Source organism: Mus caroli, unplaced genomic scaffold, assembly GCF_978045245.1.
Source record: "Mus caroli unplaced genomic scaffold, Mus_caroli_1 scaffold_7, whole genome shotgun sequence".
Lineage (NCBI taxonomy): Eukaryota > Metazoa > Chordata > Mammalia > Rodentia > Muridae > Mus > Mus caroli.
Window position 1 is genome coordinate 96,173,317 of NW_028227262.1, and position 27,137 is coordinate 96,200,453.

Below are 27,137 nucleotides of genomic sequence, written 5' to 3' on the forward strand. Positions count from 1 at the left end.
TTTGGTGGCAAAGCAAGCATCTATAAGCTATTTTGAAATCATCTAAGCCGTTTCTCTTAATAAAATTATCTGGCTAGGTAGTGGTAGGTACAGGCCTTTAATCCCAGCACTTGGGAGGCAGAGGCAGGTGGATCTCTGTTGAGTTCAAGGCCAGCTTGGTCTACAGATCAAGTTCAAGGACAGTCAGGGCTACATGGAAGAACTCTGTCTCGAATAACCAGAAAGAGAGAGTGAGGGGCAGGGGAGGGAGAGAAGGAGAGATGTTCCCCCCTCTTAATATATTTAAAGGCTCACAGAGTTCTCAGATAGCGGGTGAACATGTTGTATTGCCATTTGTGATTTGCTGTTCAGTGTACTGCTCACATTAACATCACTGTGACCACTTGTGATATGTTCTCTTTGGAAGAAGAGGAAGGTAATGTTAGAATAATCCAGAGACACTGCCCAGGGGGGGACAATGGTCGGACTTTCAGTAACATTTTCTCATCTTGTTCTCCATAACTTTCATAGTTACTTTTCTATTGCTGTAAGGAGACCTAGGAAGCTTACAGTTTCTGAGGGAGGGTGAGCTCATGGCCGTCATGGTGGGCAGCAGAGCAGCACTGCAGCTCAGAGCTCACATCCTGATCCATAAATGGGAGCAGAGAGGGTGACACTGGGAATTGTGTGAGTCTCTTGAAACCTCAGAGCCTGCCACAGTGACATGCCTCCTCCAACAAGGTTACACCTCCTAGTCCTTTCCAAACAGTTCCAGCAACTGGAGACCAAACATTTAAACATATGAGCCCACGGGGCTCATGCTCACTCAATGACTATTTTCATATAATATATAGAACAAAATAATTATAAATAGGTATAATTATTTTTGTTCTAATCAAAAGATAATATGTCATTAGAGAAAATACAGCAAACATGGAAAGAGAGCAGCAGGGAAGTAAAAGGATCCTCTCTAGTCCACCACCCAGACGGACCACGGTTGGTGTTTCGGTGTGTATGTCTAGCCCCCTGCCGTCTATATAGGGTATGCATCTTCAAAGATAGCTGCCTTTTATTTGGTTTGACCACACACTTTGATACAGCTTTATTCATACCATATCCTATGCAGATGTAATATGTCTCAATAAATGCAATATGCCTGTGAGAAACAAAGGCACACAGGGAAATTCACCTGCCCACAGTTACACAGCTCACACATAAACTCACTCCGAGATATTGTCTTCCCTATTAATTTTTGTTTCCAGTTAATAAGCTAAAGTGTTGAACACAGTGGCCTGGATGAGGTCTGTGGTTAGTCTGTGACTCAGCAGTGCAATCTGCAGGGCATGCTTTCTTGAAGATTCTAGAATGCCCTTCTTTCCTGCTGGGGCTCCAGATCTCCACAGCACTCCAGGACACATTGGTTGGCCTGCTGGGCACCAGGGTTTCCAGCATGACTGTCTGTTAAGCTACCTACCTCACTGCGCACTACATGCAATGTGCTGGCCACGCTGTAGGTTCTTGGGCAGGGTCTAGCTGTCTACTAGAGCCATCCTACACAAAAGCACAGGGTAATCGTTTAGGCCATTAAATAGTTCATAAACCCAGCAGCTGAAGGAGTCACTCTTGCCAGTTCTCCCCTGTCACCAACCGTCACATCTGCAAGGTGGTTGAGTAGGGAGTGGGACCCATGTCCTTCAGAGCCTGCTGAGCTAGGAAAGGGCAAAGGCAAGCTTTTCATAGCTCTGTGCTCTCTGGAGTTAGGAAGGAGACCTAAGATTAGTGTTCTGGAGGGAGAGTCAGGAAGGGCCTTGCCTGTAACCAGCTTGCCATAGGGAAACCTAATAAAAATTTGTTAATGCAATGTGATTCAAAATTACTATGAGAGTTAAGAATAATAAAGCTGTACCTAAGTAAAGTGCCATTAAATGTGTTTATATCTACATTAGGCTTAAGCTGCACTGCCAGTGGACAGGCTTTAGCTCTCAGTATTCAACAGTTTCAAATGTACCAGAAAATGCTGGCCGCAGACTGCTGCCTAACTGAAACCATATAGGCCAGACTTCCCAAAGCTACGAGGAAGAAATCAATCCATTCATCCAAAATAATCCGAACATTCTGAGTACAGCAGTCCCATGCCGCTTGGCACAATTCAGTATTAGTCTATGTCACTTTAAGTAAATATGTAACTAAAGAAGCACAAAGAGCTTTTCACATGAGGCACCAGAATGTGGACGCAGATTGCCGTGGGAACTCAGGCTGCAGGCAGACCCAGGAGGTTCTGTTATTATTTTAGCAAGAGTGGATCACAGGAAATGGTTTCATTGGGGCATTCCTTTAAAACTGACTTGAGGGAAAGATAATCTCACTTCCAGAACTGGATCTGACCAGTATCTGACTCTGTATCCTAGGGTACTGAACAGCACTTGGGCTGGTCAACTAGAGCTGAGAGCTGCTCACTCACGCACTGTTCCCAGTTCCACCATGATGAAGTAGTCCTCCGTGGAGCTTTTTGCTCTCATTGTGGGGTGGGGTGGATTCAGATAGTCTCACTTGTAACATCCTAGATGGAAGCTCACACCTTAGCTCTATAGATGCAGAACACTAAGGCATCAGCATGTGAAACTCGTCCATGGTCACACAGAGTAGATAAATGGTCAAGCTAGTGTTTGCAACACAACTGTATGGTTCCAGGAGGATCCCCTTAAACATGTAGTTAAAGGCCTTCCCAGAAGTGAGTGGATCTTTGTACATGTCAGTAGTGAACGTAGAGAGAACTTCTGTGGAGGCACTGGAACAGACAACTCCACAGAGGTTTTTCACATGAGCAAAAGAGTGTGGCAGTCTCTGCCCCTAGGAATTGTGGGAAACTGGAAAAGGTAATGAATTATCCTTGAGCACCAGAAACAGCTACACTGTGGAGGTGGAGCGTGTTGGGGACATAAGGCCCCTAGTCGTTCTCTTGTCCCTGTCTTCCTGGCTTCTAAAAGACTATCTGAACCAACTGAACAGAAAACTGTCCACCTGTTTGTCTCTTATAGCAATAGGAATATTCCAAAATGGAGCTCTCCTGGGGGGTAGCCTCCCTATCCCTCTGAGAACCCACAGTAATATGGACTTCATTGTGGGATTCCTTGAAAACTGATTTGAGGGAAAGAAAATCTAGTTTCCAGAAGTGGATCTGACTCAGTATCCTAGGATTCTGAACAGCAAGTCGGATGTTCCTATGGAAAGTGAAAGGATGCATTCTTCTGCCTTGAAACCCTACCTCTACTGCCTCCTGCCACTAAGCCTGAATCTCAAATCCCCTAGGGTCCAGGTTCATAAGTAAGTACACTACAAAGGATGCCAGGCTAAAAGGATGCTTGAACTCCTTGTCCCAAGAGCATCCTCTTAACCACGTAGTTCCCTAGCCTTCAGTATCCTTGTCTGTAAAATGAACCTCCTAATGCTTTTCTTATATGAAAGCTACTAACCAAATTGTGTGCATCATGGATGGGGTCTTTATCTGCATTGACAAATTCTTTGTGGAATGTGTGTTATTTGCAAACTAATGAATGAGATGTCAGATGACAGAATACTGAGCTTGTGGTCTTGATATGGTGAAGTCTTTTTGTTTTTTTAACTAGTGGGGCCCTAATACAGCCTTAGCAGAAAGTCGGCTACCTTCTTAACATACTCAGCCAGAAAGGTTAGTCTCTTATTAGGCTGAGGGGAAAGGGGAAGCCAGATCCCGAGCAGCTGCTTTGCCATCTTTCTTACAATGTTCCGGTCAAGGTATACCCAGGGATTAGAAGCCATGAGGCTGAGCTTGCAGATCTGCTCATGCCACACTGCGATGGAGCTCATACGGGGCTCTGGTCCCATTGTGATAATGCTATGAGATGTCACCCTCCAGATCCCCAGTGCTGCATGTCAGCTGGCACAAAGGAGCACTAATACATGCCATACTGTTCCCAGACCAGCTTTCCTTGACCAAGTGGTGACATCAATTCCTTTTTGAGACTTATCACTTAATGCTCAGCATTCAATGTGTGCTGGATAGATTTATATCAATTTAACACAAGCTAAAGTCATCTGCAAGGAAGCAACTTCAAATAAGAAAATGCTTCTACCTCTCTCTGGCAACAGCTGTCAGGTGAGCCAAGATGGGTGCATACAAATACATCCAGGAGCTATGGAGAAAGAAGCAGTCCTATGTGATGCGCTTTCTTCTGAGGCAATACCGCCAACTCTCTGCGCTGCACAGGGCTCCCCACTGGACCTGGCCTGATAGAGCATGAAGCCTGAGATACAAGGCTAAGCAAGGTTATGTCATTTACAGGATTCGTGTCCACCTTGTTGGTTGCAACTGTACAGTTCCTAAGGGTGCAACTTACAGCAATCCTGTCCATCAGGGTGTTAAACAGCTGAATTTGCCCAAAGCCTTGAGTCTGCTCTGAGAGAGCTGGATACGGTGTGGGGCGTTGAGAATCCTGAATTCCGACTGGGTTGGTGAAGATTCCACATGTAAGTGTTTTGAGCCTGTCCTCATTGATTTGTTCCAGAAAGCTCTCAGAAGAAATCCAGACACCCAGTGGGTCACCAAACCTGTTCACAAGCACAGGGAGATGTGTGGGCTGCCATCTGCTGGATGCAGTGTCATGGCCTTGGAAAGGGCCACAAGCTCTAAATCCCTAGGGGATTTGGTGGCTCTTGCTGTGCAGCCTGGGGAAGGCGCAATACTCTGCAGCTCCACCGTTACTGCTAATGCACGGATATTGTAAAATTCAGACCCAAAAGACAGTTTAGGACCAGAAAAAAAATGTCTCTAAAATGTCTCTATGCCTATATTGCATATTCTTAATTTGTGATGAGTTGGGAGGGCCCAGCCCATTGTGGGTAGAGCCGTCCCTGGGCTGATGGCCCTGAGTTCTATAAGAAAGCAGGCTGAGCAAGCCATGAGGAGCAAGCTGGTCAGCGGCACCCTCCATGGCCTCTGCATCAGCTCCTGCCTCCAGGATCCCACCATTCCTGAGTTCCTGCCCTGACTTTCTTCAGTGATGAGCAGTACTGAGGAAGTGTAAGCCAAACAGACCTTCCCTCCCTTACTTACTCTTGGTCATGGTGTTTCATTACAGCTATAGTCACCCTGACTAGGAAATAGTGCCACATACCAATGCAAACCACGCAATGGAGCCACAGCTAGGTTCCCGAGTATTGTAGAAAATTCTTCCTCAGCACCAAGAGCTGCCACCCAAGTGTCCGTCCAAAATGAAGATACTGTGCCTCTGGTGGCCGGAATAGTTGGGGTCTCCTCTGATGGGAATTTAGTTTACTATTCACAAATAATGCCTATTAAGCACATATGCCAAAATACCTATGTACAACCAAGCCCTGCTAACCTGTAAAAGCGTGAGATGTTTATATGCTAATAATCCTCTTATTGTCTAAAGCATCTGTTGAGACCGAGGAGGCGGCTCATTGTGTAAGAGTGTTTGCTGCAGGAGCATAACTGAGTTCAGATTCGCAGGCAAGCAGGATCTCCTGAGTTCTGTGAAAGATGGTCTCAAGGGACTGAGGTGGTAGTGATAGGACACCTGGTGTGTGCCACACACCACCCCACCCCCGCCCCCAGCAACCCTCCCACCACCACCACCACCACCCCAGCCTCAGTATGCATGGTGCTCACACACATCAAGGCTTTTAAGTATTTTCAGCTGTATACTTGAGACGTGCTCTTGGGGAAGTTTCTGTTCTGATGGGTGTTGAAATCCACACTTAACTTCAATTTACCTGGTCTCAGTATCTTTAGCCCTGTGGATTCTGGTCCAAGGGGTCCTGGGGTTGAATTGCACATCTTACTCTCCAAATTTAATCACAAGAAAGCTTGGCCTAAGTTCTTTTTAAGAAAATGTCAAAGATGTTTTTGGAGAATAAATTGGCAACATGCCAATTTTAAGTATATCTGGCCACCTTAGATAGCAGCAGTAAAGACAGCCCTGTTTTTAATGTGTGTTCTGGCATTTGTTGTTAAGTAGCTTGCTTGCTTTATTATTGGCCATCATCCTGAGCGATGATGCTGTTTCTGTCCTAGGCAATTCTGAGGTTATGCTTAGAGGGGAACTCACTGCTGTTGTGGGAAGTGGGCACCGATACAGCAGTTTATGTTTGCCCAGAAATGTGCCCACTGCAGGATTGGATTCATGGAAATGAGAAGTTCTTAATGGCATCCATTTTCTAAAAGTACCTTTGGATGACAGCGAATTGAAAGAATGATAACTGCCTTCTTGCCTGCTTCAGCTACAGCACGTTATGGCCGTCTAAATACTCATTTGAAAGCACCCCCTTCCTGCCCTCCTGAAGGAAAGTAGTCTGGGCAAATGAACGTGTGCCTGGGAGCAAATTGTTTTCTCCTAAACTTCTGGGAGAGTCTAAGACTGTTTCTACGTTCTTGTTATAGAGAGAAAATGTCTTTGGCATTCCTGAAATACTTGCCTGACAGACAAGGTCTGAAGTTGGCTGCAGAGTGGGCAGAGGGTGGCCCGAGGGTGGCCCAAGGCCTATCCTGCCATTACAGGGCCTTTCTGAAGAGGTGAGGATGGCAGTCAGCCCCACCTCTGTCCACCCTACCCAGCAAAAAAGTGGGCAAAAATAGTTTCCTGTGCTCCTTCGTAACTTGTAGGTGAATTTTGGACACCACTTCTCCCCGGAATGATCCATTTCTTCCTGCTCCTTCCACTGACCGGGAGCTAGCCCATCCTGCCAAACACTTTGCCTTCCATGCCTTCCTCAGTCTCCCAGAGCTCACAACTGCTGCAGCGTTTTCCACTGTATAAACCTAGCCACTAAATCCTGTCACTATGGTATTAATTTCCTTCCCTAGGCTGAGGATATGCAAATATGCTAGGCTTAATCCTCATCACCTGTCCCCTGGCCCGGGGCTGCCAGTAAGCAATGAGGGGGCAGCAGGCAGCAAGCAGAAGTGGAGGAAGGACCATAAATGTGGCATAAATGTGGCGGCGCCAAGCCTGGGTTGGGCTGCCCTTCTTCAGCAGACCACATCTGCTGGGAAACCGCCATTCCTTCCTGGCTGCCTCAGCCTCCCAGTGGGAGATAAGCTGAGCTGGGGACTAGTCTGGCAGCCAGATTCCAGCCTGGATGAATGGTGTATGGCTGACTTGGGATGTTTGGGATGGGTATGCTGAGCTGCACCATGGCAGCAGCTGCCCTCTTCTAACCCGGGCTGTTGACAGTTCCTGCTGAGAGCCCTTGTTCCTGAATTTAACAAATCTGGAAGCTCAACATTTTCATTTTGAGTTTTCATTTGGAAGTGTCATTTTATTGGAACCAAAATCTCTGGTCCGTTCCCCTGAGGACATAGTGATCTTGTCTGAAGCACTGAATATCCTCTGGGTGAAGGTGCTGCCAGGCTCCAGGCTCCCAGCAAAACTGCAACCTTGCCCTCAGACCCCTGCCTCCTTGGTATTCTTGTAGTCTCTCAAGAGAGCCTGTTAAATGACCACAGCACCATGAAAGGATAGTTTAACACAGACATTTCTTCAGTTTCATTGTGGACTGCCTGGGTAAGAGTCCCTGTGTGTGAGATGTCTATCCACCTCTGTGAGTTGGCAAAAGCACGGGTCTCTTTATGATTCAAGAGGTTTATAAATGACCCTACACTGTATAGCTTCACTAAAAGGGAATATATGGGATAATGTTCCACATTGCAAGCGAATGCTTTCAGCTCATTGATGGAGTGCTTTCTTTGTGCCTGAAGCCCAAAGTTCAGTCCCCAGTACTGGAAGGAAAAAAATTAATGCTCTTAACTGTTAAGAAAACTAATTCAGTACCTTTTAATACTTATGCTGACTTACAACGATTTGAAAAACACGTCTTCTGGAAGACTCTCAGACCAGCTGTGGCGGCACAGCTGTAATCCCAACAATCTGGAAGCCTTTAGTTCAAGACCACCTGGGCTACAGCTATAGCAAGACTTGGTATAAGAAAATGAACAAAAAGGTTATTTATTGATTGTTTGCTGATAATCAAGCAGACTCCGAGACTCACAGTGTGGCCTGGGGAGTGCCTCTCCATCTTGTCACTTTCTTGACACTTGCTCGTTTTTATCTCCTTTGATTTATGTACATGCATATAGCATATAGGTGAGTGTTGCGGCAGATGCGTGCAGAAGGCGGCTTCAGACCCTCTGGAGCTGGAGTTGCAGGCAGTTGTGAGCCGCCAGACACGGGTGCTGAACTCGGGTCCTCCTCCAGAGCTGTGAATTCTCTTACCCCAGGGATGTCTCTCCACCGCCCCACCTCCACAATTTTATCTTTACAAGTAGCTTTCTTTCAGCAATGTTTTATATCAATCCCATCTAAAATGTTTTAAATCAATATAAAATGCCCTGTAAAAATCCATGCTAAGTTCCTTAAAACATTTTAGAGAGCCCCTGCATTTTCCTAAGTTGCTACTTCATGAGAATGAGACATTGGCTGAGCAAGTCTCAGCTGTGCCCACATAGTTGACTTCTATTTTCTTCTTCTCCCTAGCCAGCCTTCCTAAGCCCAGGCACCGTATGGGTGATAGTCTCTGAGGGATCAGCCAGAGCCTGTATTCTTCCAGACCTTAAGAACTGTTAGGACATCGACAATGAAAGCAAGTCAGTCCCTAAAGCTCAACCATGTCCTTTGAAGACAGAAATTTACATCCTGAATAAGCCAGCAAAGGAGGTTTTTCCTAAGGCTTTTTTGGGGTGGGGGGTGGGGGATAACCAGTGCCAACCTGCCCTTAGGAAACATCCTTCCAGTGAGCTCTGCCTCTGGGCTTTGATAATCATGATATCCCTGGCCTCCACTTCTGCTGATGAAAAGCCACGCTGGCAGAGGCTGCCAGGCTTGTGGCCTGCAGAGGGCGCTAGAATACCATATTTTTCTGAGCCAATCCTTATAAAAATCAGAAACTGAGAAACTGCAGAAGGGGGAAGGGCGAAGCCTGAGGCTTCTTAATGCTTCCAACAGTCAGACCGACCTCTTGCAGTCTGGTAAACAGGCTAGGAATTGTGGGCAAGGCCTTTCCCTGCGTTTTGCACCAAGTGTGAGATCAGATGACTCTGTCCGGACTCATTACTTTCATAGCCTAGAGCTAGTTCACACAGCAGCAGGAGTCCACCAAAAAGGCATTTAATTAATGAAATTGAAACTGGTACTTATAACTGCTGATTAGTAGTACTCAGGGTTTTTTTTTTTAAGTATTTCAAGTAATTTATAAAGCACTTACATAAATAGAAAGCTTTAAATGCTGATATTCCATAAAAAGTAAATAAAAATATTTTTATGCATTAAGACTTAATTAAGTGTCATGATTTCATGTCACAGATTTAAAACAGGGCAGGTGAGACCTGCCAACATTACTACAGCTGTGTTTTACATGCGGAAAGTAATTAAAATGGTCGTTTATGTCTTTTTCCACTTACAGGTATTTAGACTGCTTGGTATGACACCATGTATTTTCCCAGCAATCATATTATGGCAGTATATCTTAGCAGCCGATACGTTTGCTGTTGGTGGAAAGGTGAGGGGGACATTGGTCAGATGAGAAAGCTGTCCTGCACCACTGAGACTGACAAGGACTTCTTCCTGCCAGAGGGCCTTGTGTCTGTTCACATTGGCCTCTTTTTTCAGTCTGAACAAAACTTAATTAATTTTCACAAGAACAGTTTTTCCTTCTATTGTCAGGAAGAAAAACAGCAGAAGGCAGAAACTTGTCTGCCTGGTCACGTGACCCCTGAGTATGTAGACCTCACCCTGTGTGAATGAGTCCTCCTGTTTGAAGCTGGTCTGTTTCTCTTGTTTAGCTAGGAATGTGCTAACCTTAAATCGAAGGAAGACCCACTCTCAGGAAGTTGAGTGGCAGTTAGCAGTGGGAATAATGTCCTGAGTTCACACATCAGAGCTAAACTGCAATTCTCTGGATAGAACGGAAACAGATCTATCACTGTGTACTTATTTACTGCTGTTATTTATGTTAACAATCATAGTAGAATTATTACTTGATGAAGTTTTAACGATGTACATAATTTTGTGCCCCAAGAGGCATCAGTCACCACGAGAGGCTGAAGTCTCAAGATCAAGCCAAGGTCCCAGCACTTTAAAACATCTTGAGTGTAATGTGCAGCAAGGGCTAGGTGAGTCCAGGGACATTTGTCATTCCTCCAGCATGGCGGAACATCTTTTCAGGCATTCAGTCACACCTGTGAGTTGGCCCATTGCTTGGATTGTGTGAGCATCAGTTGAGGATTCCAAGGTCACACAGTTACATAGCATGGGTAGGACGGCCTTCATAGTCACTTAGCAATCACCTATTAAGAACAAGGAATGAATTTTCCTCTCTGCCTCTCCTTAATAGCATTGTAACAACTGAGCCTATCTCTAGTGGTTCTGCTTGGATTAGTCAACTAGTGATTATTTATAAGCAGCATAGATACAATTGGACAGCCGGCCCATCACCCTCCTTTTCCAGCTGCAACCTCATCGTACCTGTGCCCTGAGCTTGCGGTCCAGCCTGTGAGCGGAGCGATGCTTTGTTCCGTGGAGCCCGCTCCTCCTCGCCCTGCTGGTCAGAGAGTGAAGACAGCGTGGGCCACTCGTGTTCATGGAATGACTGACAGGCTTACTTTTTCACTTAATTTTGGAGAAATTAAGTCATTGTTCATTTTTAAACTCCTCACCAATTGGAGAATGAGCAAACTTACATTTTTTTATCCCTCACTGAGGTTAGCTCCTTAAAATGTCCAACTTTCATTCTCATTAGTAACTCCCAGATCCAAAATATGCCCCCCATGTTCAAACATTGTAATTCTGCAAAATATAATTTTCAAGCCTGCACCACTGAGGTGGTCTCCTCCCCCTTGGTTAGCATTTAAAATTGCTTGCCCGTGTTTCAGCGCCACCTCCTTCACTTATGGAGCAGCTGTCCTGGAGTTAGCTCTGCAGCTTCAGAAATCCCAGCTCTCTGTGCCTGAGAAAGAGAGTCTGAGACAGAGGGCTGGCCAAAGGACCTTACGGGGGCAGAGGGCTGGCCAGAGGACTTTATGGGGGCCATGTTTAGACTGTTCGCACTAATGAAACCTGAACCAGGCTCAAGCACTCCTTTCCAGCAGTCTCTGCCATTCCTCACAGTTCACAGTACTTCAGTGCAAACCACCAGATGCCACGTTCAATCCCACTGGCTGTATTCTGCCCCTGAAGTTATCACCATTCTGCTTCAAGGTTCTACTCCTTAGCTATTTTTTAAAACTACTGCGAACAGGTAATCTATAGTCAATTCATACAGAAAAATGGGAATTTGCATTGTTGGCAAAAATTGCCACAGCTCTTCTCAATGGAATAGCCAGGCAGCTGCTGGCAAGTCTGTCCTCAGATCCCACCGTCTGGGCAGCAGTGCATTCTCAGTGTTACTTGGCTGAGTCAGTAACACAGTGTCCATGCACTGTAGCGTATGGGCCACTCCATTCCTCCTCTGTGTAAGCTGCTGACGTCCCTCCTGTGCTGATGATACTGTAGAGATGCTGACCACGTGACCTCTGCCCTTCAGAAGTGAAGTACTGTTAACATGCATAGGAAAACAGAAATGACTGAGTGCTGAATTCTGTGGCTGTCTTGGGTTGGAATTGGTGCTCACACACAGAGGGAAGTGTTGCTAGAGTGCAGATAAAAATATTACTTGATCCAGAAAGTAGAGAATCACTAGGATTTTTAATTATTTAACTGAAAGTGAAGAAGAAACCCTAACCGTAGTTCAGACGCATTTGCCAATATTGCAGTAGCAAATCATGGCTAGATCTCCATGAGAAGCATTTGGTGACTGTTCTTCACGAGCCCCAGAGCTCACTGGAAGGTGTCCCACTCATTGTAGCCACTCAAGAACCTTGCATGTGCCTGGAGGTGGTAGCACATGTCTTTAGGAAGGATAAAATACTTGGTATACCATTAGTAAAAACAGCTTATACCCTGGCAGTCATGACCAAAAGGCCCTACTGTGTGGGATCCTGAAACAGTCTTCTCAGATTCCACTATTGCTTAGAAGACACCTTGGGGCTTCCCACCACTGAGTGCCCTGTGTCGTAGTGAAATGTCTGCCAAGAGCTGGTTTGTTAGCTGCATTGCTACTTTCTGTCCTGAACTCTCGGTCCCTTGAAGTCTCTGAAGGCTGTGTGTGTGTTCAGGCCACAAATCTTGAATAATTTGAGCTCACTGGTATTCACGTCACTCTTTAGCCAACATTCAGCAGGTGTAACTCTGTATTGGTAAGGTTATTTGCAGCTAATATATCCTAGCTTTGAAATAAAATGTCTCCTTCTCCTTGCTTGCCTGCCACAGCACTCAGGAGATGCTATCCTGTGGAGATAGTCTCAAATCAGTGCGAGCCTGTTATACTTGGAGACCCCTGTTGCTGTGCAAGTTGGATAGGTTTGGTTTGGTTATTAGCTCATTGCTTTCCCACTCCTATACAGTTCGCTGTCAGAGTGTTAGCTGCAAGTATTCTTAGCTAGAAAGCGCTCCAGATTCAGGAAGAGCATTTCAAACACTCACATTTCTTTTATTTTTTTAATTAGGTATTCTCTTCATTTATATTTCCAATGCTATCCCAAAAGTCCCCCATAACCCCCACCCCACTCCCCTACACACCCACTCCCACTTCTTGGCCCTGGCGTTGCCCTGTACTGAGGCATATAAAGTTTGCAAGACCAAGGGGCCTATCTTTCCAGTGATGGCCGACTAGGCCATCTTCTGATACATATGCAGCTAGAGTCAAGAGCTCCGGGGTACTGGTTAGTTCATTTTGTTGTTCTTCCTATAGGGTTGCAGACCCCTTTAGCTCCTTGGGTACTTTCTCTAGCTCCTCCATTGGGGGCCGTGTGATCCATCCAATAGCTGACTGTGAGCATCCACTTCTGTGTTTGCTAGGCCCCGGCATAGTCTCACAAGAGACAGCTATATCAGGGTCCTTACAGCAAAATCTTGCTAGTATATGCAATGGTGTCAGCGTTTGGAAGCTGATTATGGGATGGATCCCCAGGTATGGCAGTCTCTAGATGGTCCATCCTTTCGTCTCAGCTCCAAACTTTGTCTCTGTAACTCCTTCCATGGGTGTTTTGTTCCCAATTCTAAGAAGGGGCAAAGTGTCCACACTTTGGTCTGCGTTCTTCTTGAGTTTCATGTGTTTTGCAAATTGTATCTTATATCTTGGGTATTCTAAGTTTCTGGGCTAATATCCACATATCATGTGAGTTCTTTTGTGATTGGGTTACCTCACTCAGGATGATACCCTCCAGGTCTATCCATTTGCCTAGGAATTTCATAAATTCATTATTTTTAATAGCTGAGTAGTACTCCATTGTGTAAATGTACCACATTTTCTGTATCCATTTCTCTGTTGAGGGGCATCTGGGTTCTTTCCAGCTCTGGCTATTATAAATAAGGCTGCTATGAATGTAGTGGAGCATGTGTCGCCACCAACAGATTGGGAAAGGATCTTTACCTATCCTAAATCAGATAGGGGACTAATATCCAATATCTATAAAGAACTCAAGAAGATGGACTCCAGAAAATCAAATAACCCTATTAAAGAATGGGGCTCAGAGCTAAACAAAGAATTCTCACCTGAGGAATTCCGAATGGCTGAGAAGCACCTGAAAAAATGTTCAGCATCCTTAATCATCAGGGAAGTGCAAATCAAAACAACCCTAAGATTCCACCTCACACCAGTCAGAATGGCTAAGATCAAAAATTCAGGTGACAGCAGATGCTGGCGAGGATGTAGACAAAGAGGAACACTCCTCCATTGTTGGTGGGATTGCAAGCTTGTACAACCTCTCTGGAAATCAGTCTGGCGGTTCCTCAGAAAATTGGACATAGTGCTACCAGAGGATCCCGCAATACCTCTCCTGGGCATATATCCAGAAGAATGTTCCAACACTCACATTTCTTGTCTGGAGCTTCTTCCCTGCCTTCCCTGGGTGTCAGCGACTGGAATGAGAAAGCTTCCTTATTACTCTAAGTCCCTCCCCCCGAGCCTCCATCCACAGGGTGTGAATCAATGATGCCCTCAGACAGGTGACAGGACAGTATAGTAAGGAGCAGATGAGCCTGAAGAGTTAGATGATACCATTCAAAGTGCACCAGACCCTTAGCATATTTTAAGAGAAGACATATAAAACACCAAAGGGACCCCTGTGCTGACCTAAAAATCATTATACCCCCTGCACACGCACACGCAAGCACGCGCGCGCGCGCGCACACACACACACACACACGCCAGCACGCACCCGCCTTCCTCAGGCTGTAGTCCCCTCACCCAGTGCAGCAGCCTGGGGTGCATCTCACTCTATCATCCCTTGTACCCTAAGTTCCCTTGGTTAATTTTAAAACTCCATCCTTTCAAACATGGTCATCTCTGCTCAGTTGGTTGGCTTTGGTTTTGATGTTTTGTTTTCTGTCAGATTCTTAAGATTGGACCAAGGCCCCTTGAACTATTCTCACAGAGCCAACTGGCCTCATACCTAGAAGATAGTTAAAGTGTTGTTAAAGTATCAGGCAAATGATATAATTGGTGAACGTGGCTATATTCTATGTTCTAGAATAATAGAAAGTTTGAGAGCCCATAGCCCTTCTCTGAGACACAGAAAGCTCCTTGTCATAGCTATGTGGGAGTCTGTGCCTGCTAATACAGGAGCCAATGCTTCTTCAGAGAATCTAGAAGTCTGAACAGTTGTGAGAGATGCCATGCCTTCATTCTTGGAACTGGCACTCTGCGCCATAGGCTGATGGTGTCATATCTTTGTTCTTGAATCTGGCACTCTGGGCCATGTGCTGGGGATCTTTGTCCCAGCTCTGAAAGTACCTATTAAATACTTTTCATTGAATTGCACCTTTGTTCTGTAGAAATGCCACATGTCACTCATGTTAGGTCTTGAGCAGTCTTCCTATGAAGGTCAAGCAGGAAATCTTGTCGTCACAAATGACACTGTCACTTTGGAGCTATTAGCAAACTTAAGGCATTATACAATGTCCCTCTAGTAAAATTAATCTCTTATCTGAAACATGCAAATAAGAAAAGGTTGGACCATCTCTTGAAAAGTCCCCAAACACTTATTATTTGAAGCTCCAGAAGTTAGTGATTTCTAGAAATTAACGTTGTGATTACTTGAATAATCGGTGTAAGCTCTTGTCCTTCCTGTTGTATGAAGGGCACATTGTAGTCTGAGATGGCCCCTAAGTAAGGGGAATTGCAGAGGAAAGCCAGCATAGCACAAGGGCAAGTGACTAGGGCTCCAGTGTGAAGCCCGGGCAGTCCATATTATTTGTAGATTGGGTGACTGTAAATTTGCCTTCTTGCTAAAAATCAATATGTAACCCCAGAATCCTTACTTGAAGCATTCTGTGGTCATTTGCCAATATGTGCGGCAGGCGGCTTAAGGTCAGAGAGGGCAAGGTTCTCTCTGTCCTCTTGTTTCATCTCGCCTACTAGCAACAAGAGACTCCTCCAGGGCCCATTTGCTGCCACTTTTTTGTTTTTGTTTTTGTTTTATTTTGTTTTGCTTTAAAGTTTCATGCTTTGTGTTGGCTTTCTGTTAAAATGGCCTTGAAGCCTAGCCCCAGGTTTTGTCTTGTGTCTGGAAGCACAAGAGGATGGTGATATCTCTTAGAGAAAACTCAAGCATTATGTCAGCTTTCTGCAGAGTCTCTCTGCAGCTGGTTGCACCTCCAGAGAATCAACAATGGATCCTTAAACAGAGACATCCATAAAACGAGTTTTGGTAGAGTGACCAGAGCTCTTAGGAAGTTTGTGTCCATGAATAGTATTCCAGCCTCCTGAAACTCAGTACCACACTGCCTGTAAGGAGAATCAGCTGTGATCCTGTTTACAGGGACGGAGTGAGAAACACCCCACACCATTCCCTTCCACCGTTAACAAGAGTTGCTTTTGCATTTTTGCACTGAACATTGCATCCGAGACATCAGGACCGAGCCTTCCTTTGGGTGGAGCATCCTTTCCAGGTTTTGCTGTTATTAACTCATTCCCTAGAGAGTTCCAGCCCACTATAGCACTAAGGATTGAGGTGTGCGGCTCTATTCAGTGACCCTATGTGCATGCACATGCATCTATTTTTAAGTATTTTAGCAACCTGCGAGGTGCAGGGATAAGCAGGTTAGGGTCAGAGAGCTCTCAGTGAGAGCCGGCCTCTCCGCTGGATTCTGTTCGTTGTTTTCGAGTCACATCTTCTCTAGTAGAACACAGGTATTTACTAGATAACGTTTCACTATTATCTTCAATAGTCAATAAATTAGATCCATCCTGTCACAAATTTAATAGCTGCCTTATTAACCAAAATTGAGTATTAATAATAAAGTCAACATATTTACTACCCCTTTTCAGTGGGATGATTTTCATTATTCATTACTCAATTACTTTTGCAGTAAAAAGAAATGAGTTATGATTTGTTGTGGGTGAGCACGTTATTAAATTAATGACTTGTTTCAAATGTTTTAACCTAAATGTTGTAGTGGAAAAGCATCAGTAAAACTTTGCACTTCACCTTCTCCAGACAGTAAACCTGTTCCAATCAAGACATTAAACCCTGCTCTATTTTTAATTACTTTACAAAGATATGTTGTTATATACCTGGAATATGGAAACTTTAAGACATAGTAGTGATCAAGTTATGCAACAACCTTAGTGAATTATACAATAACCCACAAAAGATCTATTGTCACCCATGGACAGTGACAGGTTCTCTGTTTAATGACCCATGCTGAAGTCAGGCTGAGCTAAGCTGAAAGAAGATACTTGTTAGCCAAGGAAGGATGAGTTTTGAGAATTGTAATTATCATAATAAATAGAATGGGTGGCTTATCGTGGACGCCTTTGGAATGTAGCTTAATAAAGCATCCCTGCCTTCATTGAGGCAAAGGGTTGATGTCCTCCCTGTTTATCTTTTAATTACTCAATAAAATCCAAATGAAATTTGTTGTTACCAGTAATTAATGACAGTTTAATTTAAAAAAAAAAGAAGGGTGTCTGGCAGATGGCAATTATTTTTTTATAGGGCCTATGTGAAGGAGTTGGCCTCATAGTAAACCCGTAGCCATGATTTGTAGCTAAAATGCCTAGTGGTCACCATCTTCTGCGTTACAGAGGTTCTATGCTTGCACCAGTTAAAATCCTTCACATAAGCAATATTCTGGTTATGAATCAAAACAAACAAATGAGTTGTATTAGCATGCTGGCCCGGGGTTCCTCAGTATCAAGGCTTGTGTGTCTTCAGGGCCCTCAGAGCTGGGAACAGATTGGCATGGTGGGAAGGAACCCTGTGTATTGGCCGTTAATTCTCTTCTGTCCTCTGTGAGACAAGGGGACCAAGGAAGAATGGCAAAGTAATGCTAACCACAGCCCTCTGGATTGGTGAACTGATACTCTCCAGTTTCAGAAAACCATGAGGACTACTTAGGAGTGACAGGCACACAGAGTCCACAATGTCCAGGACTAGGTGTGTCCCCCTGGCCCAGCCGTCATCATCCTGTTTTAAGCCTCATCTTAGTTATAATGCACGTCTGGTATGTGCTTGAAGACCTTTTGTGCCTTCCTCAGGCTCCCATGACAAGCTGCCGGCAGGACTGGGAGCAGAGTCCCTCCTGACTTAGCTCCACATCCATCAGGCCACCAACAGCAAACTCTCTGTGAACACCCGTTCCATTGCCTGTGCAGCCCAGCATCCCAGGAGCTGCTAAAAGTGCAAGCAGCGGCTTCTTGGTTTATTTAGAACTTCACAATTTAATAGTATTTTGGAGAACTTTTTCATTTCGGAGAGTAGAGAGTAAGACAGTGTCTCAGGTGGCCCAGAGTGACACTGAGCTCAAACTCCCTATGTAGCCAAGGATGACCTTGAACTAATATTCCTGCCTACATTTGCATGAGCTAAGATTACAGGTGTGTGTTGCCACACAGAGCGCATGAAGAGCCTGCAGTTCTGGCCCCTGTGGCTTCAGCCCATCTGCACCTTTATGTTCTGTCCCCACCTTCCTTTGTCGTCTTTGCCCGTTCCCCTCAGCACCCATCCTGCCTTTTTGTATCGTAGAGAGACACCTTACACTCTTCCAGAACAGATGGAAATAAACAAATGCAGAGCCCTTTCCCCCCCCCCCCCACTTTACAGCTAAAAGGAAAGCTAAGAGAGGCTAACCGTGATGCAGGCAGGGCTGGGTGGATGCAGGGTCCCCCTCCCTGCCATCTCACTGAGAAGGAATAGGAGACAGTGTCCTTCAGTCAGAGAGAGGAGATCACTGGTCAGAAAGGAAATGTACTGGCTTGAATTTAAGAGTAATGAAGTATCTGGAAGGTTCCACCAGTGGGCTGACAATTTTGTTCTGAAGATTTGGATCAGGCAGGAGGTGGAGGGGAAGATTGGGTTTGAGATGTGCTCTGACAAAGAGGTCAAGCTGACTGCCCTGCATCTTGGTGCCCCTCAGGTGGCCAAACCTAGCAAGCTCTTTCACATGTGGACTCTTCTCATTCAGAGCCAAGATAAGCCAGACCTGGGAAAGACCTCACTGCTTACCGACCTATTCATCTGGAAAGTACAGCCTTTTCTGGTATCATAGAGTTTTCCTTTTCTTAATGAATTGCATGGTTAGAAAAGCTTTTTTTAAAAAGTAGTAATATGTTCTGTAATGACCTCCCTCCACCCCATTAGGCCTGATGAGGCCGACTCCCCCGCCTCAGGAGTTGAATAAACTCCTTCAAAGACACCGGGTTCCTTTCAGTGAATTACCCACTAAATGGCTCCCCAGTATCCTCAAAGATATAATGTCTCTTCACAAATTCCTCATGCTCTCCCAGGGATCAACACAGGCTTGAAGAAAGTCTGGTTAATTGCATGAACGAGGCCAGGACCGGCTGTGTAATTTAGCAGCAGTGGCTGGAAATGCCTCCTGTGCCAATCACAAGCCAGGCTGGGGTGGTGGGGGCTTTGCTGCACCCTCCCTGGGCTTTCCCAGTTTTAATAGCCAAGCCTAGCATTTTGTCTGACTGCTTCCAGCATTCCATGAAGAAGCATGAATTCCTCTGCTAAACCCTTTATTATGTCCTTAGGGCCACAGGAGGCATGAATAGCCACCAAGCTCCTGTTGTTGATTACAGAGGTAAAGAAAGCAGATGTCTTAATCGTTTTTTTTTTTTTTTCAAGTTTCTTTGCTTGTTTTGGTTTGGTTTGGTTTGGTTTGGTTTTTGTAACCTTCACCCTGATCTCAATACCTTGCTGACACCTTTGCTGACACCATAATTCCTGTCCTGGTTTCAGTTCCTGTCACTGTGATAAAGCAATTTAGAAGACAAAAGGTTCATTTCATCTCACAGTTCCACTGCAGGGAAGTCAAGGCAGGAGCTGGAAGTAGCTAGTCATGTCTGCAGTCAAGGGCAGAGAGAGAGAGAGAGAATGAAGGAATACTTGAGCTCAGCTCGCCAAGGTCTCCATTCTCACATATTTCAGGATTCCTGAGCCCAGGGAATGGAGCCACCTACAGTGGGTAGATGTTCTCATCTCAACATGCTTTAGACAGTCCCCCATGGGCATGCCTCATCTAGATAGTCTGTCACTGAGACCTTCTTCCTAGGCGACTCTAGATTGCATCACATTGACAGTTGAAACTAACCATTCCCTACATAAGAACTGCTCTAATTTTGGTGTAGAGAGGGGAGGTGCTCTCCAGGACCCATCCCATGCTGGGGAGCTATTGGCCGTTGGCCACTGCTCAAGGAGGGAGAATCCTTGTTTAAGGACATTCCACTAGTAGTTTTACCATGTCCCAGCATGACTTCACACCCATGCACAGCACTAATTAGACTTACTGTGCACACACACTTTTACACACACACACACACACACAGAAGCTGGGAGGAGGACTTGCTGTAGGGGATGTGGCAGGAGCTGGAGGAAGGAGGAGCATGTGATCATGTTTCATTGTATACAAACATGAAATTTTCAAGAATGTAGAAAACTTTAATAAATAACCAAGAAACATATTTTATAAGAAACTATATACCAGACCGTGTGAAGTACATCTTTGGTGCCTTTAAAATAAACACCTTACACACCACAGTCACTCTCTCCATCATCTACAGCCATTGACAAGTAGGTGGGAGTTTCCTTTTGAAATGAGAGCTAGTCCGTGTGTATGTATGTGTGTGCGTGCATGTGCACGTGTGTATACTGGGAGGTATGCGTTTGTACCTGTGAGCACACTCACGTGTATTTGTACTTGTGAAGGCCAGAGGTCAGTGTCAGGTGTCTTCCTCTGTCTCTCTTAACATTATTCTTGGGACAGGGTCTCTCACTGAGCTTAAGGGTGACACTTCGGCTGTGCTGGCTGACCAGCAAGCAGCTAGGTCTGTCTGCCTTCCCCCTACCAAATGGCTTCACACCCAGTTTTCCATGGGGGCTGAGGAACTGAATTCCTGCCACCAGTGACTGAGCAGTAAGTATTTCTTCCGGTGAACCATCTCTTCCGCCCCAGAGTTCCTGTCTCTTACTCAGTTTGTGGGCATTTTGAGATGAAGTTTCAGCTCCTTATTGCACCAAGCCCACACTGACATTTTCCATACCCCATGTACTTCAGCCAGGCTGGAAGACAGACCTCCCTGCTGAGCTTTGCTTCTTTTGTTCTCGCTTGGTACTCTTGGGATTGTAAACCAGTGTGCCTAGGTAGCCTTATGTCCTCTTCCTTCATCCTCCCAAGTGATGAGACCACAGACCATGCCACCATTCCCAGCCATGAAAGAAAATAAATTTTTATGCAAAACAGCTGAACAAACACATGAATAAATCATGTGATTTCATTTCAAAAGTAATTTTTTGGGATTAGGGACATGGCTTTGTGGGTAAGATTACTTGCTCTGAGAGCACGAGGACCTGAGTTCAAATCTCAGCACCCTTGTAAAATCCCCAGTGTGGCTGCGCATGCCAGTGACCCCAGCAGAGGAGGAAAGGCAGAGGAGGAGCAGCAAACAAGGCAGGTCCAGATAAAGACCTGTCTAAGCAAGGCAGGAGCCAAGGAGAGGAAACACCCGCAGTCACGCTGGTCTCCACGTGAACACAGGCATGTGCTATTGAACACATGAGCCCCACTGAGCTTGCACCACACACTACACAACACACACAGGAAAAATGTATTTTTTATTTTTATATTTGTGCCCCAAATAGTCATCAAAAACATAGCAAATAAAAGGTGTGTTACCTTTAAAAAATTTAAAAGCTATCTCTGAAATCATTTGGAGGGCTTACCTTCCTCTGAAGAAGCAGGGGTATTGCCTAAGACTCGGCCTTAGCCCTCTCCCACCTTTCCATGCTAGCCCTCCATGTTTCCTCCTCTAGGGTATGACTGCTCACCCCTTGTTCACACCCTTGGAGTCTCACTACCACTTGAGTCTCAGCACTTCCAAACAAAATTCTCCTTAGCAGCAAAAACAGCACAGCAGAGGGAACACCTTGTGCCAGGAAGAGATCTCTGTTTCAGTGGTCTTTACACAGGTCCTGCTGCCAACTGTGCTGTGGAAATTTAAACAGACTGTTAGGAGAGAGCTTGCCAAGCATGCGCAAAAGGTTTGATCCCCAGCACCACCACGTAAGCTAGGCGTGGTGGCATATTCTACTAACCTCAGATGGGAAGTGGGAGCAGGAGAATGAGAAATTCTGACCATCCTCGTCTACTTACAGATGGTAAGATTGAGATCTGTCTGACAGCATGAAGCCCTGTCTCGGGAGGAAAGCACCTAGCACGGAATGTTCTCAAAATCTAGATCTGGGGCTGGAGGGCTGCTTCGTGCTGAGAGTACTGGCCAAGCTAGCACAGGCCTTAAGTTCAGTTCCCAGCAGCCAGGCCGGTGATTCACAGCCCCTGAAGCTCAGCATCTCCTTGGGCACTCATGTGCTCATGGTAAACTCCAGATCCTCTCTTCTTTCTGTGTTGTGAACATTGATGACTCAGTCTGGCCATGCTTACGACGAGTCAGCTTGCACATCACAGGGATGGTATAAGAAAAGGGTAGGTTTAGACTGCTGCCTTCGGGCTTGACATACCAGGAATGTTCTGAGCTATTCCCTGCAGCAGGATCAGTGTGAGAAGGCTTTTCCAGCCCAACAAAAGTTTACTGGACTCCTCAGAATTATTTTAGTTAGGGTATTTTGTCTTGTTTCCCCAGCCATGACAAGAGTGGAGAAATCCCTCTGAGGCTAGCCTTGGGAATACTGAACGATGTCCTCCTTGAAAACTATCCCCAACTTCAGTAGACACTTAGAGATTGATTGGAGCAAGCAGCTTGCTTTCCTTGGGAAAACAGGATGGATAGGCTCCAGGTCACCAGCCGTGGCCTGCATGTTGTGTGCCAAGGTACCCAGGAGCTTGTGTCACTCCATGGGAAGTCCTGGGGCTGGCTCATTCCTGCCCTGAACCAGCCATGGGTCTTTAAAGGAGGTGGCATGCTTTTAAATTCTGGCTGCTATCCATTAAAGCTTTAATTAGCACTAATTAGGAATCTGGGGTAATCAGCTTGGCCTGAAATGGAAGCCTGTGTATGCTGGGAAGAAAGGATTTGCTAAATAAACCAGCGGGATGAACAGTATTATGGGGTGAATGCTTTTCTGGGGAGCAGCTGATGGTAAGGATTAGTGCTTGCCCTGGGCATGCAAATGAGGGCTGCTGGCTACAAACAGCAGAAGAGCTGGAGGCCCCACCACACAACACTTCATTAACAGTTAAGTACAGTGACATTTTTTAAAGTTTAAATACCCTGCTCTTTTTCTTCCAAATAACCTATAAATTCCCTCATTTATGGAGCTGTGTATGGGGTGAAGCATGTGGGTTAAGGTAGCTGGGAGATCTTGTGAAATACAAACTCATTTCAAAGGATTACTAAACAGTGGCTTTGGGACATTCCTTTTTGCTCCTCAGCTTAGAGAACAGCAAAAGTACCAGCACACAATGCAGAGTAGCCTCCTGTCTGCACCGCAGCAGAGCCTCCATTCCTGGAAGGGCTGGATCCGACCTGCCAGCTGAAGGAGGCCCCGGTATAACCGTGCTACATACACCTAGCAGTGCCCAGCCTTAGCAAGCACTGAAAGCGTCTTAACCACTGCATGCCCCTTCAGTGTACTACAAAACATCTTACTAGATTTTAGAGGCTGTATCAAAACTTTCTTCTCCCTTGACTCATTTTCCCATTTTGTTAGTAATCCCTTTGTAGTTTTAAAGCACTATGTGAACACAAGATAAAAAAAATCTGTGACTTACCAACAACCACTATAAAAAATGGGAGGAAGTCAGTGAAAAAGACAGCAAATGTCCAGACGCATCACACTGGTGTTTTGTGCGTTTTAAAACCATATCTTTATTAAAATGCTTAAACTGTCACAATTACCAACTACCTTACACTCTGCACACCAGCACACATGGGCGGTCTCCTTTGCCAGGGATTTCTGCACTCACAAACTCCCAATATCAGCAAGAGGACGAGACAAGAACAGTCACAGATCTTCGAACATTTTTCTTAAGATTATTCATGTGTGTGCTTTCTGAATAGCTGAATAAACACAGTCATAAAGGGGCAGCCTCCTGAAAAACAGAGCACTAAGGCAAAGAGCGCATTTTTAAAAGCCTGGAAGACCTAATTGGCTTTTATTAGCAATTCTGGGGTGGCACGGCAACCCATTCTGCAGACAACAGTTGTTCTGGTGCTATGAGGAGGCTGCCTGTGGGCAGAAAAGGGCTTCAAAGGGCAAGGGCGACTTCAAAGCAGATTGGTGCAAAGTTACTTCCCTTCCAGGGTTAAGCAGAGGGACTCTCTCATCAAGAGGTTCAAGGAAAACCATTTTTAATTGGTTGGTAAGTCTCCTATTTTATGAAAGGCTGACCGGTTAAAGGTTCAGTTGGATTAGTGTCACCGAGCAGGAGCGGCTGCACTCTGAGTTGTTCTGGTCTGCCAGAGCCTAATGCAGGAGCTCAACCTGAACCAATGGCCTCCCATGAATATGATTTAATACTCTTTAGAGCAATTAAACTGAACTCTTTCAATAAAAACGTGGAAAATCCTTTGGAAAAATATCAGCCCCCGAGGCCTGTGAAACTTGAAATCTGTACCTCTCAGATGCCCAGGCACATACATTATATGAAGGGATAGCCCACTGTATGGAGTCTATTTTGCTCCCCAAATAGTCACTGTCTAAGTGGATAAATCACTTTAACAAAACATCTCATTGCATCTGGAACGCTTGCTGTACTTCTAGAGAACCTGAGTTCAATTCCTACCACCCACACACGGCATCGTATAACTACAGCTCTCAAGGATCTAACATCCACTTCCAGGCTTTGTGGATTTGCACATATATAGCATTCACTCAAACAGCATGAACACTTCTGTAATGGAAAGTAAAGAAAAATGGAGCCTTCTAACTGCAAATATAGCTACGTACCACAGCCTTTCTCTGGACTGTGTGGGAGTTGGCTCACCAGATGGCTGTTAGACTTAAAAGTACCTTCTTTTAATTTGGGGTGAAGGTCAGAGAGGACCAATATTCCATGGAAATGCCATGCCCAGAGACTCTCAGATGAGAATTCCTAAGTAGGCCAAGTACTTCCCCTGCGTTCACCTTCTAAGGTCATGGCAACAGCTTCTGTGAGATCTTAGGATCATGTCTGCTTTGTAATATGGGGCCCAAGTCCAGAAAGAGTAAACGGTTTTCCAAACCTCAGAGGACCAAGCAAATCAAGTTAGGGCCATGCATGCAGATTCCCAGTGTCTCAATGAGTAGGCAGTGCTGTGTGTATACTGCACAGACACTGCAGGCAAAACTCCAAGAGGTCCTGGAGCCAATGTCTTTTCTCCCATTTTTAAATTTCTTCCAACCACATGTTACTGGTCCATGCCCTTAATGCCCTCTGCACTTGGGATGCAGAGGCAGGAGAATCTCTGATTTAGAGTCCAGCCTGGTCTACAGAGTTACAGGGCAGCCAGGGCTCACAAAGGAACCTGTCTTGAAAAGACTAAAAAATAAAAATAAAATAAACTTCCAGTTTATGGAGAGAATTATACCTCATCTTATTAGCAGTATTATGCTAATTTAATTTGCTTTCAGAGAAGACAAAACAGGAAAACTGGAAGATCCATTTGTAGTTTTGTACCACAAAAATCTCATAAACAGCAGCTCTTTGTTTTGTTCATTTGTTTTTACATGGATGTGAAATTAACAATGAAACCCATGTGTAAGGATCGGCTTTTACTGTTCCCTGTTCAGAGAAAGCTGGAGGGAGGGGAGGGTAGCAGGGAGTTTCCAGGTCTGCCTTCTAAGCCCAGGGCTGTGCAGGGGGAGCCCTTAGAACTTCTTTATTCTTAACATCAACAATGGAAAAGACCATGGTTTAATTTATTTGGAGCTAGAGAGTAATTGCTTCACTGATAGTATATGTTGACCTCTGACTTGTACGGGTTGTTACTGGATCCTGAGTGAGCCAGGACTTTGACTGTGGTAAAACTGACCACATACTTCACAGGGCTGAAGAAAATCCCCACATTTGCTGAGAAAATGCATGGCAGCGGAGAGAGGAGCCCTGCTTGTGACAGCTGCTGCCCAACGTTCATGCATGGATTTCACTTAAGTGATTAAATCCAGGACAAGATACTGCTGTTTTAAGAGTTAAGAGAAACAGGGAGCAGGGAGGGAGGAAAGAGGGAGGGGATCGTCCATCCTAAGTATTGTCCACAGAGCAGCCTCTGGTCTCTGGATGGTGCTACCTCGAAGGTCTTGTAGCCTGTGTGTTTCCTGGACAGCTCATGGCCCTGGGCTGCTTGCTTACTCTCCTCCCGATTCCTAGAAGAAGCTGCTGTTCTGGGTCTCTGTGTGTTTTGTTTGTCATCTATCCTTCTGGCTAGCACATAACAGTCAGTCCCACCCCAAATGTAAGCGTTCACTCTGCTCAACCTGAAGTGTGCACATGTGGATTCAAGTGTTTGTCAAAGTACCCGGGACATTGTGAGCTGCCCATTGGAGGGGGGGTGCCGGGAATTGAATACAAATACCTCTTGGTTTGGCCCTGTTAGTATCAGCATTTACAGATGGGGAAAACTGAGGCACAGAGGGGTTAAGTAGATTGTGTAGGGTCACACAGCTAAGCAGCATAGATCAGAGAATTGAACATAAACAGTCCTCTAAAGTCTGCCCTAACTGCTACACTAATATATTCAAACCCCAGGTCATCGCCTGTTATTACATAAAGACATGGGTGTAAGCCGAGCTTGGCGGCCTACACCTGTAATCCCAGCACTCAGGAGGCTGAGGCAAGACAACTGAAAGTTCATGGTCAGCTTAGGCTACATAGTGAGACCATGTCAGAGAGAATGGGGAAGGAAAGGGACCCATGTAATGGCCAGGAGCATACTTACTAAATAAAATAACAAAGATAATATTTTATTGGAATTTCTAAGATTGACTTTAAGATGTGTTATCCAGGGCTAGAGAGATGGCTCAGAAGAAAGAAAAAAAAAAAAACCCTGCTGTTTTTGCAGAGAACCCTCATTTGATTCTCTGCACCCACATGATGATTCACAGCTGTCTGTGACTACAGTTCTGAAAAACAATGTCTTCTGACCCCTGAGAGCACCAAACATACACGTCACATGGCACATATACATACATGTAGGAAAAACACATGAAATAAAAGGAATAATTCTAATTTAACAAAACACTTAAAATGTGTTATCCATGACTAGGTAAGTTTCATAATTCATAATTTTCCAGATTGCATGAAGGTATTGTAGCACAAATACTAAACCTCATTCATTCATATGTTATATGGTATTGCTGGCAAGGTTTCAGGCTGGCATATCACTGCCTATACAGTGAAGCACGAATACTTCCACCCTCAGGATGAAGCGAGTGAGTGGCTTTGGGGCAGCAGCCAAGCTCTATCTCAGGTACTGTCCTTTCCATTGTCTGTCTTCAGAGCTCGGGGCTTCAGAACCCCAGGCTGGGCATTCTAGGTGTGTGCAGCAGGATGGGGTATATTTCTCATCAGAACTTGAAGCCAGAATGAGGCATGAAGAGAGTGAGCTGTGCTGCTGCTGGGATGTGG

The 27,137-nt window shown here is 45.2% G+C and overlaps 1 protein-coding gene and 1 pseudogene across 2 annotated transcripts in view; both read left to right on the top strand.

Moving 5' to 3' along the window:
- The window catches only part of Jazf1 (JAZF zinc finger 1), a 316,738-nt gene that overhangs the window by 240,566 nt on the left and 49,035 nt on the right, over positions 1 to 27,137 (top strand). The window lies entirely within an intron of this gene.
- On the top strand, positions 4,120 to 4,726 carry LOC110296436 (large ribosomal subunit protein eL15 pseudogene; annotated as a pseudogene).